General features: G+C 45.6%; 1 long non-coding RNA gene across 1 annotated transcript in view; it reads left to right on the top strand.

The window, feature by feature from the left end:
- The window catches only part of LOC141114326 (uncharacterized), a 408,781-nt gene that overhangs the window by 41,508 nt on the left and 354,150 nt on the right, over nt 1-13,123 (top strand). The gene's annotated exons all lie outside the window — the stretch shown is intronic.

The raw sequence follows: 13,123 nt of genomic DNA, 5'->3' as shown, positions 1-13,123 counted from the left end.
CTGCGGAGGGGCAATTGATGGAAAACACGTCCACATCATCCCACCACCCAACTCGGGGTCGTACTATTACAACTACAAGGAGTTCAATAGTATTGTGATGTTGGCGGTGGTGTCGGCTACTTTCCTGTATGTGGACATGGGGAAGAATGGCCGGATGTCCGATGGTGGAGTCATCGCCCAGACGGAGTTCTACAGGCGTCTCCAGAATGGCAGCTTGGACTTGCCACCTCCAGAAGACAATGTGGAAGGACTCCCATTCGTCTTCGTTGTGGATGAAGCATTTGTGCTGGGGGACCATCTTATGCGGCCATTCCAGATGAGGACTTTAAAAAACTCATTCCCAATGAGGTTTTTAATTACTGGCTGGCCAGAGCATACACATGGCGGAGTACAAACTGAATCATATTATCCTGGCGTGCTGTGCTCTACACAACTTTTTACGGCAACATTCTACCAACTATGCTGGCTCAGTTGGGCCTGAGGCCGGAATTCAAAATGAACCAACCCTGACGGCGCTTGAAAGTGGCCGTCCTGGCTTGCCCCCCCGAATGCCCGTGATGTCCGGCTAAAATACCTTGAATTCTTTGTGGGTAGGGGGGCTATCAATATGCCAGACAATGTCTAAAATCTTTTTCAAATAAAAAAAAATAATCAAATCTTTGGTGACATTTACTGCTTGTGTTTGTTTTAGCTGACCCTGAGAGAAATGTGGTGAGTCCTGAAAATGGCGTGATTGTGTAACATTACAAAGCACTGTTGGGTGTTATTTACTAAAGGCAAAGACACTTTGCACTACAAGTGCACTTGAAACTGCACTTGTAGTGCATAGTGAATTTGCCCTTAGGAAATAACACCCATTGTCACAGAAAACAGCAATTAGAGCACCACAAAAGTGTTGTAGCGTTGAGACAATAATCCACACATTCTTGATTAACAATCTTTTTGATACCAGCACAATCACATGTGCATTTAGAAAAAGTTTTTAAAACAAACCAACATGTTTGTTGAATAACAATTTTTGGGGTCACATTGGAAAAAGTAGAAATGTCCATTTAAGATAAAACAGGCATGTTTAAAACCAACAAGAAAGACACAAATCTTGAACTTACAAAGTTCACATTTGGTAGAACTTGAAGGTAATATCAGACATGAGTATTTAGAAGCTGTGTTTGATATTGCGTTCAGATGGGGTGAAGTCACCCCCGGAAAAGCCAAATTTTGAAGATGCACATAAATAGCCGAATGTCAACATGTGCTAGCTGCCATCATGGGGGATCAAGGGACGTGTTTTGGGGGAGCAACCCCTTCCTCTCAGCTACTTTATTATTGAGGAAGTGGTTGCACCCCCAAAACACGTCCATTAATCTCCCGTGATGGCAGATAGCACATGTTGACACACTGTGTGCATCTTCAAAATTTGGCTTTTCTCCAATTTGACAAAAAATGTAAAAGAATTGTAGCACACCATAAAACAAAGGGATTTGGAGGGGTTTTAAACTCTCCCCAAAACATCATTGATGTTCTTATTTTTTTTGAAGAACATCATTGATGTTTTTCTTGATGTTTTCCAAGTCCCTATTACACCCCATGATCTCCCCAATCAGGATCTGTGCACTTTCCAAGGTGAAAGGATCTGGATCCACAACATCATGATCACCTAAAAAGATAGATACCAAAAAAAAAAAACATGTATTATAAATATGCCGGCATCCATCTCTTACCTAAACCTGTGGTCGCAGATACTCACCTGTTGTGGTGCCAATTTCCACCACGTCTTCCTCCTCTTGCTCTGTTTGTCTTGGGTGCATTTCCCCTTCTTCCAGAGGTGAGGAGTCTCTGGTCTCCTCGGATGAGGGGTGTCCTCCGAGTCTTTTCTCCCCTATGTAAAAAAAAATGGTATACTTAGCACACAGATATTTGAGGGAAGAACTATAAATATGAAACATTGCTTGGAAGTGGGGTACAATTGTCTGTTTTGGCAGAGTTCCAAGATGTAGAATTTTTAGTGTCCTTTGTCAAACTTCAATACTTTACCTGTTTTGTACAAGCTTCACAGATGGAGTCACCCCTATAGTATACACTGGAGCACCTGTGTGGGCCCCCTAATAAAAAGGGTGTTCTTGTATCCCACACTAGTGCTCCAGCGTCCAGATGTCTAAACAGCTGCTGAGTGTCCTCTCCTTACACAGAATCTAGTTTGCATTTCATTCTAGTAACAAACCCATCTACACAACCAAATTATTTTCAGACAGGTAGGCCCTAAAAAATGTGGGCAAATGCATATGGCCAAAACAATGGTGTTTTATAGGCCGAAAGAAAAATGTTATGATATGAACGAATAATGTGCCCATGAACATGAAAGTTGACATTTTAAACTGGATAACAGTTAAGAAAAGCACATGGAGCAGCACGAACGTAATAAACACAAAAAGATTAGGAACACAGCACAACTACTTACTTTTTTGCAGCACTCTCCAGATCTTTCTGTACTGCTTGGGCTCTCTTAATTTTAGGTCTGACCACCGCTTCCTGAGCTGATCTTTCGATCAACATACCCCAAAATTCCAGTGCAGACTTTTGACCACTTTCGCCATGATCTTGCCCTTTCGGACATTGGGGTTGGGGTAAGGTCCATACTTTCCATCATAGTCAGCCCTCTTCAGGATGTTGACCATCTCCAACATCTCCCCAAAGGACATATTTGATGCCTTAAATCGTCTCCTTCTGGATTGGGACGTTTCTGCCTCCGGGCTTTCCTCCTCCTCCTCATTGGTGTAAATATCAGACACCTGCTCTGACCCTGCCATTGTGCTCTTCCCCACTGCGCCGAATGAGAAGGGGCGGGGAATAGACTAGAAAGAACGTCAGGGGGGGCGGAGTTTTACGCATGTGCAGTGTCTATAAAGCATAACACACGTGCATAGTACGTACGATCTGTGAGCAGAGGAAGGAGTAACGGAGGCACCGATCGTGATAACAAAGGTAAGATTTAACATTGGGTCTATACTGCTTCTAGATTGAGGCCTGTATTTGCACAAGTTTAGAAGACTTTAGGCTGACATTAGGGTTTGTTTTGTGTTGTGTCTTGCAGTGAAAATGGATATCTTGAAAGATAAGGACTTTATGGCAATCTTCATTGATATGTTCAGGGAGCTGCCCTGTCTGTGGCAGATAAACCACCCTGAATATAAGAACCAAACAAAGAGGAAGGCAGCGCTGGATCAATTGCTGGAATTTGTGAAGACGGTGATCCCCACGGCAGACATCACCTATTTGAAGATCCTAACTGGTGGCCTGAGGAGCACTTATCTAAGGGAGCACAAGAAGGTCCAGGATTCCCAGAGATCAGGAGCTGCAGATGACATTTATGTCCCCAGGCTGTGGTACTATGACAGGCTGCATTTTCTGGCAGGTCAGACTGAACCCAGGCCAGCACTCTCCAGTCTTCCTTCCACGCTTCCTTCCCCCCCAGCTGAGGCTTCTGAAGCCCAACCTGGGCCTTCCAGGCAGCAACATGTGGAGGAGCCCAGCTTGAGCCAGGTATATCATTCCTCTAAATTTTCATGGATGTCCAATCAATGATGTTAACTAGATGTTAGTTTGGAGTACTAATTTATGATTGTGATTGATGATGCAAAAACTACAACCATGTCCCTTTTTCATACACAGGGAAGTCTCAGCCAGGAGGTGGCTGGGCCAAGCAGGCTGCCTGATATCCAGGTCCCTCCCCTACACCTTCAAAGACAAAGTGTCAGGAAGAGGAGTAACCCGGAGGAGGCTGCCATAGGCCTCTTTTGGAAGGCTACAGAGGCCCTGAGAAGCGCCAACAGTGTGGAGGAGGACTTTGCTGGCATAACTGCCTGCAAAATGATGCAGATGGAGGAGGGCCAATGACTCCTGTGTGAGTCCTTAATTTTGGAAGCTCTCAATAAGGGGTTGAGGGGCCAAATAACATGTGCTACCCACATTTGTGACCTCACACATAGTCCTCCTCCTCCTCCAGGTCCTACTACTCCTCCTCCTCCTCTTTCTCCAGGTCCTACTACTCCTCCTCCTCCTCCAGGTCCTACTACTCCTCCTCCTCCAGGTCCTACTCCTCCTCCTGCCACATCTCCAACACCAGAGCCACAGCCGGGAAGGAAGCGTGGAAAGAAGACCAGAGAGAGATGACCCTGGGTCCAGCCTGGTCTGGCAAAAGATGCAGCTCATAGGGTGAGTGTAGAGCTTCCTCTGATGAAGTCACGTGACGTGACGATACGCGTCAGGATTGGAGCACGGGATACTGTCACAAACTGATGGCAGGAGACGAGCTCGGCGCTCATGGATGATTTGTACCATAGTTTACTTCTAAATGTGAGTTTACCATATTGTTTTTATCAATAAATCGGCTTTTATACAGGATTATGCGATGTGCGCTTTCTCCCTATATCACACATACACTCACCCTATGTGACGAGCACTGAGGAGCGGGGATTGATTGAAGACATCCATTGAGGCATACGAACTCGGCGTTCGTGGATTGATGCCCACACTCATTTTATTAAAAGTGAGTGCACCCTCTTTCTGTGTCTCCCAGGGGCGGATCCAGGGGGGGCAACGGGGCAATTGCCCCCTCCGAGAAATGCGGGTGAGTGACTGTGAGAGAGCCCGCCGGTGGGCGGCTCCATAAGTGAGAGAGCCGCCAGGTGGCTCCATAGGTGAGAGAGCCGCCGGGTGGCTCCGTGAGTGGGAGAGCTGCCGGGCGGCTCCGTGAGTGAGAGGGCCGCCGGGCGTCTCCGTGAGTGAGAGACAGCGGGCTAGCTCGGCGGCTCAGTTGGTGACATGTGCCGCTCAATGTGTTTCTGGGCAGGCTGCTGGCCAATCAGGGAGCCGGCGGGCGGGGGAGCAGAGAGATGACATCATCTCTCACCGCCCAGTGCCCGCCCTACATCCCTGCAGTTCTCCCCCACCATGCAGGCAGCTGCGGCAACAGAGAGATGATGTATCATCTCTCTGCTGCCTGTCTCTGGGACACAAGAGACCACCTTAGCAGGTGGCAAGTGACAATCTTCATCTGGTGACAGGCGACGTGGCAAGTGACAATCCGCAACATGTGGCAGGCGACGTGGCAAGTGACAATCTGCATCTGGTGACAGGTGACGTGGCAAGTGACAATCCGCAACATCTGGCAGGCGACGTGGCAAGTGACATGGCAAGTGACAATCCGCAACGTGGCAGGCGACGTGGCAAGTGACAATCTGCATCTGGTGACAAGCGACGTGGCAAGTGACAATCTGCATCTGGTGACAGGCGACGTGGCAAGTGACAATCCGCAACATGTGGCAGGTGACGTGGCAAGTGACAATCTGCATCTGGTGACAGGTGACGTGGCAAGTGACAATCTGCATCTGGTGACAGGCGACGTGGCAAGTGACAATCCGCAACATGTGGCAGGCGACGTGGCAAGTGACAATCTGCATCTGGTGACAGGTGACGTGGCAAGTGACACACTCGGGGCTCCCACTGATTCTGCATTATGGTGAGTTAAACTATTTAATTTTTTATAACAATGTAATAATAGTAATAATGCGCTTCAATCATCCTGACACCATAACAACCATGGTGCCGTGATGATTGAAGCGCCAACACCAGCCATTTCCCCGATAGATGTACCCCAAAAAAATATATTTTCTCGCAGTGCCCCTCCCGAGACTAGACTCTGTATCCGCCCCTGGTGTCTCCCCCCTCCTACTTTGGTCATCATGGAGTTATACTATTTTTTGTTCATGTCATTTTTTTCATATACCGTCCTGTATATCCACCACTGGAATCGCCTAAACAACCAGATGGGATACCCATGCTTGATAGTGTTTTGCAATTAAGCACAAGCTGTATGACTTACAGCAGTAAGGTAAGCACCTTGCGAACACGGAGGTGTTTCCACTGAAGATCTCTCCCTTCCTTTGGATTTTTTTGTTCTTTGGTGGTGGGACTGCTATATGGTTATCCATTTGGACTTATCACATTCAGCCTTTGAGTTGTCACTATGTGCTAGTATTGGTACTAGCCCTTATTCACTTGGACTAGTTGGAGTATTGTATCACTGTCATTTATACTTTTCTGCCATTTATATAGTATTTTACCCTTTGTCAGTATTTTTGCCTTTTCATTGTATGTTTGTTTAGTGCATTTGTGGCCGGATCCACTTCGGCCGTTTTCACCTCTCCATTTTTTTCACTTAGCCCTTCCTCCCCCTCTCCCAACTCTCCCCCCCTCACTTCAGCTTCCCCTTTTCCTAGTCACAGCGCAATTACCACTTACTTTTATTTGGCTCAAACTTGTCTTACATACACACCGTCACACAAATGTTGTCGGAAATTCCGAACATCAAGAACGCGGTGACGTACAACACGTACAACAAACCGAGAAAAATGAAGTTCAATAGCCAGTGCGGCTCTTCTGCTTGATTCCGAGCATGCGTGGAATTTTGTGCGTCGGAATTGTGTACACACGATCGGAATTTCCGACAACAAGTTTTGTTGTGGGAAAATTTGAGAACCAGCTCTCAAACCTTTGTTGTCAGAAATTTCGACAGCAAATGTCCGTTGGAGCCTACATACGGTCGGTTTTTCCGACAACAAGCTCACATCGAACATTTGTTGTCGGAAATTCCAACCGTGTGTACGTGGCATAAGAATTGATGCTGGTTTGAAGCCAAAGGGCAGTCACAGCAAATACTGATTTGATTGAGATTTTTCTTCTGTTCGCTTACTTTAATTTTTTTACATGAATAAAAATAAACAATTAAAATATATACTTTTAAAAGCATTCTTACGTTACAGCATTTTTTCACACCTACCTAAAACTTTCCCACAGTATTGTATGTGTAACATTTTGAATTCCACCTGTAAAAGAAAAACACTTGTGGAGGAATGGAAAAAAATATTCAATGGTGATGTCGTAATCTTCCCGGCTATATTCTGGGAATACTGAGGATCCCAAATCTCACAAGAGGACACTTCTGCTCTGTGATGGAGCATCTTGCTGTGAGATATGGAAGACGCTCCCAGGATAACACCAAAAGGACTGTGATATCACTTTCTCCTCTGCGGAAGATAGGCATATGGTAGGTATATTTTATTATATTCGTGAATTGTGGAGATTTTACACAGGGTCAAATATGGTTCATCTATGGTGTGAGTGATCCGGAATATAAGAGGGTGGTTATCTGTGACAAAGTTGTCAGCTTAATTAGAGGTGGATGATTGTGGTGTTTATATATATTTTTAAGCTTTTTGAATTAAACTTTTTTTGTCATTTTTAAATATATAAATACAATTTAGTCATTATTAAGCAAAACTGCATGTGTCCCCACGTGTAGTCTTAGTATGTATGGCCTTACTTTGGCTCATTGAAATTTTTGGTAAATGTGGTCCATTGCTGCATTGCAAGTTCAAGGTCTCCTTTAAAGTACAACTAGTTATTTAGTTTATTTTAGTTTTGAATAGAGAGGAGATGGATTAGAACACCTGTCAGTTTTTATTGCTGTCTGTTTCCCCTATTAGGCAAATTGGCCTTCTCTATCCGTCCTGTTTATAATTACTATTCAAAGTGAAAGTAAAAGAAAATCCTAAAATTTGGGTTGTCTCCAGAAAAGTAATAGAAGGGAAATCTTTCAATGAGGACACAAGTTCTAATGACCTTGGGGTCCCCAAGTGAATTCCCTAATTTGGATGGATTTCCTCTCACCTATTTTGGCTATGGGACAGGAAGTGATGGAAAATCGAACCAATGGGACACGGCGAAAAAAAAATCTGCCAAAATTAAAAAAAAAAGGTTTGCCTATAGTTCTACTTTCATTTCAGATTAATCTGGGTGGTAAAGAAATACCACAGATTATATCACACTTTGAAGAAGATGGTTTGATTCCTACTGTTTTACTAGTTTGATATGAAAAGCAGAATGTTTTGATGAACTTGAATTTAAAGGGGTTGTAAACCCTCAAGGTTTTGCACCTTAAAGTGGAGTTCCACCCAAAAACGGAGCGTCCGCTTTAAGTGAAGGTGACCCCCTGACATGCTACATTTGGCATGTCTTTTTTTGGGGGGGGGGATACCCTCTTTTTAGGGGTGTCCAGCTCCCACTTCCTCCTCTGACTCCGCGGAGCCGGAAGGAAGTTCACCTCTCCCCCCTCCCTCCGTGCAATCTTCTGGGACACGTCACAGGTCCCAGAAGATTGCCCGGACAATCACAGCGTGCAACGTGACTCACGCATGCACAGTGCGTGCCAGGCTGTGAAACCACAGCCTGGCACCCACAGTCACAATGCCGGCGCCGAGGAAAAGGGTTTGGTGAGAGGAGCGGGGTTTCGTTCGCCCACATTGCTGGACTGTGGGACAGGTGAGTGTTCAATTATTAAAAGTCAGCAGCTACACTTTTTGTAGCTGCTGACTTTTATATGGGTGAAACTCCGCTTTAATGCATTCTATGCATTAAGGTGAAAAGCCTCCTGTGACGCAGCAGCCCCCCCAGAGCCCCCCTTTTACTTACCTGAACCCGGTCTTTCCAGTGACGGGAACAAGCACATCAGCTCCAGCCGGTGTGTCTCGGGTCCTGATTGGATAGATTCATAGCAGGGCAGCCATTGGCTCCCGCTGTTGTCAATCAAATTCAATTATGTGGGGGGCGGGGCCGAGTCCTGCTGTCTGTGTCAAGAGACGCAGCAGCAGGACACGGGAGCACACCCGCATGAGTGCCCTAATAGAGAACGGCTCTACAGTGAGGCACTTGAGAAGAGGAGGTGCCAGGAGCGCCGCTGAGGGACTCCAGAAGAGGAGGATCGGGGCCATTCTTTGCAAAACCAACTGCACAGAGGAGGTAAGTATGACATATTTGTTTGTTTTTTTTGTTTTAAAAACAAAGTTTTAGATATCCTTTAGATTGGTGTTTAAATGTATAAAAAGAGGAACTAAAAACTCACATTAATAATTTACCATGTACCATTCTTCTGCTTACACAAAAGGACAAAGTGTATAAGACAATAAAGTTCTTATGACACATTATGGTTATTGTAATAAATCATACACGGAGAATGATAAAAAAAGGAACCTGACGAACACCCAAAATTGGCCGCCCCACCTGTGAGATGGCGGCGAGGGTGTGTATCGTTATCTTTATGATTAATCCAGAGACAGGGCCGCGGGCTGGTCTGATTGACACTTCCCCACACAAAGGATAATTCGAAGAATGAAAAGTGATTTTTTTATTTTTCTCTTTCTTTTTTTCCTTTTTTTCTGTGTTTGTTTTTTATGAAGAGTGTGGGGGAGGGGGGGGGGGTATGTATACCTTACAAGGGTAATGTTATTGGTTTATCAACCTGGTTGTGGCCCCAGCTTCTGCGCGGTGGCTCCTCGGCACTGTTTCGGGGTTCGGGGGGGGGGTGCTGGCACAGTAAGGTCGGGGTGGTCTCCACGCTTACCTGGGGGTGATGGCAGGTTAGCCGCCGTCTCCGGGGGCCTGGGGATATCATATAATTCTACCTTCAAATGTTTTGTTTTATATGTTTGACTTTCGCTGCTTATGCTGGTTCTAGCTGAATGTTTTACTTGAAGCTTTTTAGATTCTGTGCACAATATTATTTAACAGTTTATAGTGATTTGATATAGGCCGGTGGTTCCGTCAGACCACTGCTCCCCCTTATGTGTTGGCACTTGGCTAAGACGGCTGTCTTGGCCAATGTTCCACCCACCTGTGGGTCGTACAACCCACAAAAAGTTGCAATTACACTCATTTTGCTTCCTCCTCCTACCCCAAATATTTTGCGGCGGATTATCCCCATGTCTTTCTGGCCAATGCCTCTACTAAACAGAGGGGTGTCATGATCGCTCTATGCATTTACTTGCAGTAAACAAATAGCAGACCCAAATGGCAGGTACCTAATTCTCCAGGGAACCATCCAAGATTCAGAGGTTACGATTATGACTTATTATGCCCTGAATAAAAATCCGGGACCTTTCCTGACCCATGTCTGCGCCTTATTGAGCTCTCACCAGAGAGGCACATTGCTTTTGGCAGGTGACTCTAATGTGGCATTGAACCCCTCCCTAGACAACTACCCTTTGGATCACAAAATCCTTTCCCCAGCAGCTAAAACATTTCAACATTCACTGCAGAAGCATGATTTAGTAGATTTTTGGAGGGAATTTCATCCCATGGGCAGAGATTACACCCACTATTCCCACCCTCATCACTCTCATTCCAGGATTGATCATATGTTCGTTCTTCGTAAACACCTTCCCTTAATAGAATCAAGTTCCATATTATCTGTTCCATGGTCGGACCACGACCCTATTCTTACGGTGTGTAACTCTCTACTCTGTAAACCACAATTCTCCCCTTGGGTGATGAATGACTCTCTTCTGTCATACAAAGAGATCCTTAAAGACATCCACAAGGCCTCGGTAGAATATTTTAAATTGAATTCAGGCTCAGTTTCGTCTCCTGTTACATTATGGGAAGCATATAAGGCAGTTCTAAGGGGCCACATCATCCGCCTGGCGTCTAAACGCAAAAGGGAAAGGGCACGGGTACGTCATGATCTGGAGGCTAATCTGGAAACAATAGCAAAAACCTTTAAACAATTCCCCACCCCCGCTAACCGCAACCTCTTAGAAAAGGCCCGCACAGAGCTTGACTTATGTTTGACGGACGAAGCGGAATGCACATTACGATGGACCCGACAAAAATGGTACGCCAAATCCAACAAACCAAATGCAATGTTGGCCAATAAATTGCGAACATTTGTCCCTAAATTCGCTCCCATTACACTACGTACCCGTCACAACACTCTTACCAGTAACCCACAGCGAGTACTGGAGGAATTCCGGTATCGTCTTACTAAACTGTACTCTGCACCTGACTATTCTCCCACCCAAGACCTTGAAGCCTTTTTGACCAATCTATCTTTACCTTCCTTGTCTGAAGCCCATACATCCCTGATGGATCGGGACATACAAGTCTCGGAAGTCCTCCAGTGTATTAAAGAATTGAAAGTGGGAAAAGACCGGATCCTGATGGATTTATGGCACTTTACTACCGGAAAACAGCAGATGTTATTGCCCCCCACTTAACAAATATGTATAATTCAGTCAAGGAAGGTCACCTATTCACATCCAACTTGTTGACCGCCAACGTTGTTATGATCCCTAAACCTGACAGAGATCACTCCTCGTGGGCTAACTTACGGCCAATCTCACTAATCAATATTGACATGAAAACCAAAATTTGCTACCACGCCTGATAAAAAAGGATCAAGTGGGCTTTGTCCCAAGAAGACAGGCTGGTGACGCCATAAGGCGTCTCCTCCAAATACAGCATATCGTCCATAACGGGTCCCTAGAAACAATGTTTTTGTCATTAGATATCAACAAAGCTTTTGACACCTTGTCCTGGCCCTACTTGCTACAGGTACTTAAACGTTATGGATTCGGGGGCCTCCTTTACGAGGTGGGTTTCTGCTATCTACGACTCCAAAGTGAAAGCCAAAGTGAAATACTGCGGGTTTGAGTCAAACATCTTTCCTATTAAAAGGGGTACCCGTCAAGGCTGCCCACTTTCCCCACTTTTATTTATTTTGGCACTGGAACCCCTGGCGGAGGTAATACGATCTCATTCGGATATAGCGGGAGTTGAGGTGGCAGGCACCTCGCATAAGTTATCCTTATTTGCGGATGACATTCTACTGACCGTCACTAAACCAAGAATCTCCCTCCCGAATCTGCTTTCACTTTTAGATACCTTTGCCATCTTTTCGGGCCTATCAGTCAATCCCACCAAATCCAGAGCAATGTCAATCAACCTCTCCCCCTCAGAATTAGAAGCCCTACAGTCCACATTCTCTTTCCAATAGTTGGAAGCATTACCCTACCTTGGGATCCGGCTCACTCCAAACTACTCAGGCCTATACCATGCCAACTATCCTTTATTATTTCACAAACTATCGGCTATGCTTTCCTCCTGGTCCACCCTTCCATTGTCGTGGTTCGGAAGGATTGCAACCATCCGTATGACTTATCTCCCAAAGTTGCTATACTATTTTCGAGTCTTACCGGTCCAGGTCCCTTCCTATGTTCTCCGCATACATCAACGAAAAATTATGGAATTTATTTGGGGTTCAATAAAACCCAGGATTAAAAGACAAGTGTTGTATGCCCGTAGGATCAATGGTGGCCTCTCGGTTCCCAACCTTCAAGCTTACTATACGGCAGCGACCATTGCCCCACTATCCCATCTCCATGAGAAACAGCAAATGCCACTATGGGCCACTATTGATATGGTGGACTCATACCCGATACCATTGGCCTCCCTCCCTTGGCTCCCTCCAGCTCATCGCCCAACCACTATAGGTCCATGCGTGGCCCACTCTCTTCGTTTATGGGACTCAGTCAAATATTCTGTGGGCGTAATCTCTCCTCACCTTCCCCTGCTGCGCCTTCTCCAATGTCCATTATTCCCACCTGGACACGATAATCCATTGCAATTTTCGTGGTGGACTGAAAATGGCTTCACTGATGTCCACTCTATGTTCACCCCTACCAAGATCATCCCATTTGCAGTTTTACATTCCTCCTATAACATTCCCCTCAGAGAGCACTACAGCTATATACAAATCCGACACTTCCTCCAAACCCTAATAAAATTTCAACCAATCCCCTACACGTTAACTCAATTCGAAAGCCTTTGCAGATCACGGCCCCAGTCTCCGGGTCTGATTTCTTTAATATATACGGCCATAATAGGCTCCAAGAGACCACCCCTGAGATTCTATTATCCCCTTCAATGGGAAGCGGAACTGGGGAGGAGATTGGACCCGGAGGACTGGCAGGTCATGACCATTACACTGTCCAAATGCTCTAAAAATGTACTCTTCTTGGAAAATGCCTATTAAGTACTTTATAGATGGTATTACACCCCAGCCAGATTGGCTAGTTTCATCCCAGCATATTCTCCTTTGTGCTTTCGTGGGTGTTCTCATGAGGGTACAATGACACACATCTGGTGGCAGTGCCCCAGGGTTTGTAGACTATGGGTCAGAGTCTATGCATTGCTCCGTAACCTCTTCCATACCGTTATAAAAAGGGACCCC

The sequence above is a fragment of the Aquarana catesbeiana genome, linkage group LG12 (assembly GCF_042186555.1).
Source record: "Aquarana catesbeiana isolate 2022-GZ linkage group LG12, ASM4218655v1, whole genome shotgun sequence".
Taxonomy (NCBI): Eukaryota; Metazoa; Chordata; class Amphibia; order Anura; family Ranidae; genus Aquarana; species Aquarana catesbeiana.
This window is presented reverse-complemented; position numbering and strand designations above follow the sequence as displayed.